Here is a 7,004-nt window from a genome sequence, read left to right on the forward strand (position 1 = left end):
TGACCCAGGGTGGAACCTTATAATAATAAATTTTACTATGATTTCCTTGACAAAAGTATGAGATATCAACATGACATTAGTAGCACAAAGGTTCCACCTTGGGTTATGATTCAATTTGTTCGACAATTTATATCTATAACTCTGTCTTACAACTGTCTTAAAATAATTCAAAAATTTCAGCAGATGTCGAATTAGTTTAAGTGAAAAGTACTAGAAATATCTTTCAGGACTAATCTAATTCATACATTGGTCGAATAGAGTGAAAGTCAAAATGACTTTATCTTTCTCAAATCAAAACATTCGTACTAAATATTAATGACCCGGATAACTCACGTCTTAAATCGAGTTTAGCTCGACATGTTTCGGGCTAATCCGTAGCCCTTCGTCTTCGGAGCAACGCGACTCAGCGGCTGCTGCAACACGCGCACTGACGTAAGACGTCAGTTTAAGACGTGAGTTATCCGGTCATTATATTTAATATGAGTGAGTCTCACGGTAGTTTCATGTTCAAAACATTCGATTAAAATCCTTAAAAAAGGTAATTTGTGAACTGTGAACTTAACCTGAAAGCTGCTGAAGTATTCCGAATTAATATTTACACATCTTATTTACTTATCCGTCTACGGAATCGAATATTTTGTCTTTCATCGAATGATTGTTTAGTATATTTTAATTGGACAAAAAACATCGATTTTTCATATTCAAATAAGTTTTCTGAAATGTTTTGAAATAATCCTAACCTAACCTATTCTAAATGAAAAGTTATAGAATTTAACAGATTTTATCGAATACTTTCGCTTTCTGAAGAAAAAATATACCAAACGATCATTCGACCAAAGACCACATTAGGACAAAAAAAATACGACGATCCCTAGGCAAAATTAATAATCTAGAATTAGATATGGCCAAGAGCTTTAGGTAACATTTTTGAACCAATGTTCTCAAGGGTTCCCTTAATCTACGTTTTCGATGTCGGTGTCAAAGTCTTCATCCAGAATTAGTTGGTCTGTATCTGAGAGCGTACCACTTCGCCGTAGTTGCTCATAGAAAGAGTACACTGCTACTAAACAGTATGCGTACATCACTGAAAAAAAAAGAAAAAAAAACATTAACATTATAACATTTTCGTCAAAATACATACATTAAATAGGTACAGTCAAGTGCAAAAATAAGTATCTATTCGAACCACTCAAAAATATGTTACTACGGCCTTATTGCGTCGGAATAAGAGTCTGTGGTACTTATTTTTAACCCCCAACGCAAAAAGAGGGGTGTTATTGAAACTTTGAATAAGTTCAAATTTTTACACTTGACTGTACAATCATTAAAAGCGTACAGGGATATTTTTAATCCCTCCTGGATCATCATCATCATCCCAGCCTATTTACGTCCCACTGTTGGGCACAGGCCTCCTCTCAGAATGAGAGGGCTTGGGTCGTAGTTCCCACGCGGGCCCAGTGCGGATTGGGAACTTCATACGACACCATACGACGTCATACGACATAATTCAATAAGACATACGAAGATCTGTTCTTAAAAAAAAACTTGTTCTCATTGCGGAAATCGAACCAGGTCATTTTGAAAAAAAAAAAAAACTCACATTATTTCTATTTATATCGACAGTGTAGTCATAAACAATAAATTTTACTATGAAACACGATATCTAGAATGAATAAAATGCATTGTTTTCAAATTCTTTAATAATGTAAGTCATCATCCCAGCCTATATACGTCCCACTGCTGGGCACAGGCCTCCTCTCAGAACAAGAGGGCTTGGGCTATAGTTCCCACGCGGGCCCAGTGCGGATTGGGAACTTCACACGCACCATTGAATTGCTTCGCAGGTGTGTGCAGGCTTCCTCACGATGTTTTCCTTCACCGTAAAGCTTGGTAAATTTCAAATATAATTTTGCACATGAATTTCGAAACACTCAGAGGTGCGGGCCGGGGTTTGCACCCACGAACCTCTGCTTGAGAGGCGATAGGTCAAACCACTAGTCTAGGCCACCATGACTTACTCCCTCCTGGATAGTCTTGAACATTTCAATATAGACATTACTACTGAGCCAAAACATAAAATTTGTCTGGGGATAATCAGTATTCAAAGACTTTTTTTATATATTTAGGTACATAATGTCACGCTGCTGACAACCCAACTATTACAAACATCACACAAAATACTGACGCCGCATGTATTTACTTGTACTATACCGGGTGTGGCCTGTAATATGAATACTCAAACTGAACAACATTAGTTCAGCGACTTTTAAAAAGAATTGGTTTATTTTTTATTTTTATTACACTTTTAAGTTTATTCGAAGAAGCAATGTAAAGCCACATGCTTGATGTTTGTAGCGTAACAGGCGACGTCAGTTGTGTTCTAGGATGGCGTACATTGATAGCAGTATTTAATTTGTATGAAAAAAGGAAAATTCAAAGACTCCATTATTTTTAAAAGTCGTGTAACTAATGTTGTTCAGTTTGACGAGGACGATCTGTGTTTTAATTTTTTGCTCGTATTACAGGCCGCACCCGGTATAACACTATAAGTAGGTACGACATTGGTTTGTCTGGCAACGGAGTATGCTCGGGTGTTGGTTTGGTAGTTCTGAGGAGTACTGGGAGGGAGCTTGAAATGCGCCAGCGCCATGTTTGGCGGGAGAAAAGCAACTACTCGGACTAGTTCGTTTAGAGAATCACATCCTCTCGACATTTAGGCTTCGTTTGTTCTTTAATTTCATCATTATTATCCCAGCCACTCCCAGTCTATATACGTCCCACTGCTGGGCACAAATTTCTTCTCAGGACCATCATCATCATCATCAGTTGAAAGACGTTCACTGATGTACAAAGGCCTCCCCTTTAGAACGCCACAATGAACGACAAATCGCCACTTGCATTGATCGGTTTCCCGCAACTCTCACGATATCGTCAGTCCACCTCGTGGAAGGCCTGCCAGTGCTTCATCTTTTGGGTTCGTGATCACCACTTAAGGACTTTTCTTCTCCAACGGTTATTTGTTCTTCGAGCAATTTAGCCTGCCCATAGCCAATTGAACTTTAATATTTTGCGAGCTAGTTATGTCGACGACTTAGTTGATGAGAGAGTTTCAATTTACTTACTGGAGAACATGAAAGTAACCAAGGACAGAGGCCACATCTTCTGCACCAGCTCCAGGATAGCACTGAGTACGAGTAGAAGAGTGACAATAAATCCGACGAAGAAGTAGAACATCACGCAGGTGGCTTTGTTCTGAAAGTAATCAAAAGATTTTGTTGAAAATTTATTTTTTTTGGTAACTGTACATTTTGTTGTACTTGAACTCGAAAGACCTTTAAGCAAAATAAGTTAATTATTATTAAGAGCTGATTAGTATTTGAGCCATGACCATTTGATATGGTGTAAACGTTCTTATTGCGATTGAGATACAACTTTTTCCCGACTAAAATACATAATAATACATATATCTGTGCATAGTACCTACGACTACGGTATTGTTCGTTTCTTTACCTATTCACAGAACACCTACTAATAGTAAATAGGTACTAGTAGGTACAATGGTTTTGTTGATGAATAGCTCAGCTACAGATAATATTACGCAATGATTGCTCATGTTACTAAATGCTTGCCTTGTAGGGAGAAATAAAAATAGATTAAGGTGTTTGTTTTAAACTGAATAAGCTTTTTCAAATGAACTGACAGGAATTTAACCTACATCTTTGGCTTGACAACTACATAACCCTCGTTCAACGCACACATTGATAGCTTGTACACGCGAATAGTTGCCACTATCTATGTCTTAAAAATCTTAGACCTACCTGTGCCATCACTCATTAACCAATTTTATATGAAGGATATCTGAGATGCTGTCACTGTTTCTCTTGCCCGAATAAACAGAGATGGCATTATAGTTATCTGTTACATAAAATAAGTGATGAGAAAGGGCCTTAATTGAGCAAAAGTTGTGCAAATTAAAAAATGAAATAAATGAATTGATTCGATTCAACTGCTGGATTTAATCAACCGCGGTTGTACCAACACTAGTGTAGTATGGCACGAAAAAAGCACGAAAGCGGTAACCAAAATCATATATTACTCTCTTGCTCACATCATCATCATCATCCAGAAGACTTCCATTGCTGAACAAAGGCCTTAAAACGCCACAGTGAACGACAACTCGCCACTTGCATCCACCGGTTTCCCGAAACTCTCACGATGTCGTCAGGTCCACCTGGTGGTGGGAGGTCTGCCAACGCTTCATCTTCCGGTTCGTGGTCGCCATTGCATTCGAGGACTTCTCTCCTCCAACAGTTATCTGTTCTTCGAGCGATGTGGCCCGCCCAATGCCACTTCAATCTGTCTGTGGCACCATAGTTTTCAAACGGACGAATAGTATTTTTATACGAAAGCGAGTTTTATTGTGGTAGTTCTTAGTTGTTTGATAAAAATGATTCACCGTTTTTTTGAGTAGCCCAATAAACATTGAAATGACAAGGGGGGGGGGATTAAAACAATATGTACAATGGCTCTTTATTGAACACCAACACATAGTACCGTCAACGTCAGAAATAAGTGATCACTTTTGTACCTTGTCACTATAACGTCATATTTGAAAAGTCATACGAAATTGTTTAACAACCTAACGACTGAAAGCGACAAGGTACAGAAATGATTACTTATTTATGACGTTGACTGTACCTAAGCAGTGCAGAAAACACGTTACAGGTAAACATATAGAGGTTTTCCAAGTTAAGCAATAGGCGGTCTTATTGCTTGAGAGCGATCTCTTCCAGACAACTTTCATAATAGACAGAAGTAAGGATTAGATGTTTAGCAGGTGGCGCAATTTACAGTACTTTAGGGTAATATCAAAAATACATAAAACCAACCATATACAATACACATATATAAGTACACAATAAAACTAAAAGCAAGATAATAAACTAACTACCATATTTAAATATACGGAAGATGAGTGATAGAGTGCTTCCTTAGCATAGATTTAAAGATAGGCAAGGACTTCGTCCGCCTTACGTCTATCGGCAATCGGCAGGAGTTCCACAACCAGTGAACCTGGACTGTATATAGTCCCCTTACAACCAGAATCGCTTAAAGTCACTTTTGGGCAAAACTGAGTTAAATATATCGTTAGAATGTACTTTCCAAGATCTACATGCTGTTGAAACCCGTTTACTGTACGATACTCCAATACCGAGTTACGTTTTTCTTAAGCTCACTTAAAGCCGATTTTTAAGAAATCAACAGCCAAAAACAACTACGCGTCGGTTAAACAGCATTTTTTTTTATTTTACAACAGCAAAAATATTTTAATGTCAAACAAGCGATTTGGAATGTTAAGATTTCAATAAAAATGCATTTTGAGTACTGCCTAAAAGTGCTAAAATAATGTTAGTAGGTTTCGCCTGTTGAGCATTACTTTATATTTCAATTATTGCAACAGCGAAAACAAACTAAATATAATATGCGATATTGCTTGTAACAATGTTTGCTTCGACCATAAGAAGCGCTACAGCAAAATCGCTTAAGTATCGCTTAGACGTTTCGCGCTGTATTGTAAAGTAGTGTGCACTTTGTGTAGGCTAGCTTAGTCGGTTCGTACACGCTTGAAAGCACGATTCATAATAAGTAATTTTTAAAAACTTATTTATTTAATTATAGATCTGTTCACTAACGAAAGTCTGCCCTCCACATTCTATAATTGTAATTGTACCTAAACGTATCCGTACGACAAGTCTATGTGTGCGTAGCTCGAACTTGTCCTCATGGCTTCAGTCGCAAGCGTACCGTCAGTCACGCACACTAAGACTAAGACAATGTGTAAGTACTTAAGAGGTTTTCTCGTGTACATTAATAATTAGCTGTGGAGGGGCGCGCCTTCGTGAGTGAACAGATCTATGTATAACAGCGATTCACTTGCCGTATTTAACAGTGTTTTTCTTTCAGGTGACGATAAGGAGCATGGATATTCAGGTTTCGATGAACTAAATAAGCCGCGTATCCACTAGAGGCAGCCTCGGGCCGAGCGGCTGCCTCGCTCCGAGGCCGCGCAAGTGGAGACGCTGCCAAAGGCACGGCTCAGACTGAGGCTCCTTTGAGCACGGCCAAAAAACCGACAAAATATGGCTCGGCTCGCGGTGCTCGGCCTGAGGCTGCTCTAATGGATACGCGGCTATAAAAAACATATAACCAGATCCAACAGACCGTCAAAATGAACCGTGATTGTCATTTAGAATACCTACTTATTTACTACTTCGTATCGTAGGTACGTCGTATCAATGAAAAGCTTATCACGGCATAAAACATTTACGTAGTCACACATTTTCATTGTTCTTGGCTTAGGTAATATTTAATTATCCATGGCTGGTTTGAGTAGCCACAGCTAAGACAAGAAGTGATGAAGAAGAAGACTGATGATTATTACCATTAAGGTTATTTTTCATCTTTGCTTGTCTCAGCTGTGACTACGTCCGGCGTCCGGCACACGCTCAATAACGTCTTCATCACAGGCCAGTGCAACCAGCCATGGTGAATCTCCGGGTATAACATTTTTTTTGTAAAAAGTCATTAAATCTTTATTTTTTAGCTGCGCTTATTGGCAGTGATTAGTGTTATAGCTTTTTAATGCAGGTAGTTTAAATTCCTCTACTGAAAGAGGTTCAACAGAGTTTGGATTCGATTTTCTGTTGCCTTGTTCTTGGTTTGCAAAGTTACAGGCCTGGTATCAAACCTCAAAAGTCAGACGACATGTCGTAATTGATAAAAATTATTATCTATACAAATATTTAAGCCAAGAACAATTGAAAATGTGTGACAACATTAAATGTTTTATGCCGTGATAAGCTATTCATTGATACGACGTACCTACGATACGAAGTAGTAAATAGTAGGTATCTAAATGGACACTCGCGGTTCATTTCGACGGTCTGCTGGATCTGGTTATACCTATGTTCTATTTTAGTTCATCGAAACCTGAATATCCATGC

The sequence above is a fragment of the Choristoneura fumiferana genome, chromosome 7 (assembly GCF_025370935.1).
Source record: "Choristoneura fumiferana chromosome 7, NRCan_CFum_1, whole genome shotgun sequence".
Classification (NCBI taxonomy): Eukaryota; Metazoa; Arthropoda; class Insecta; order Lepidoptera; family Tortricidae; genus Choristoneura; species Choristoneura fumiferana.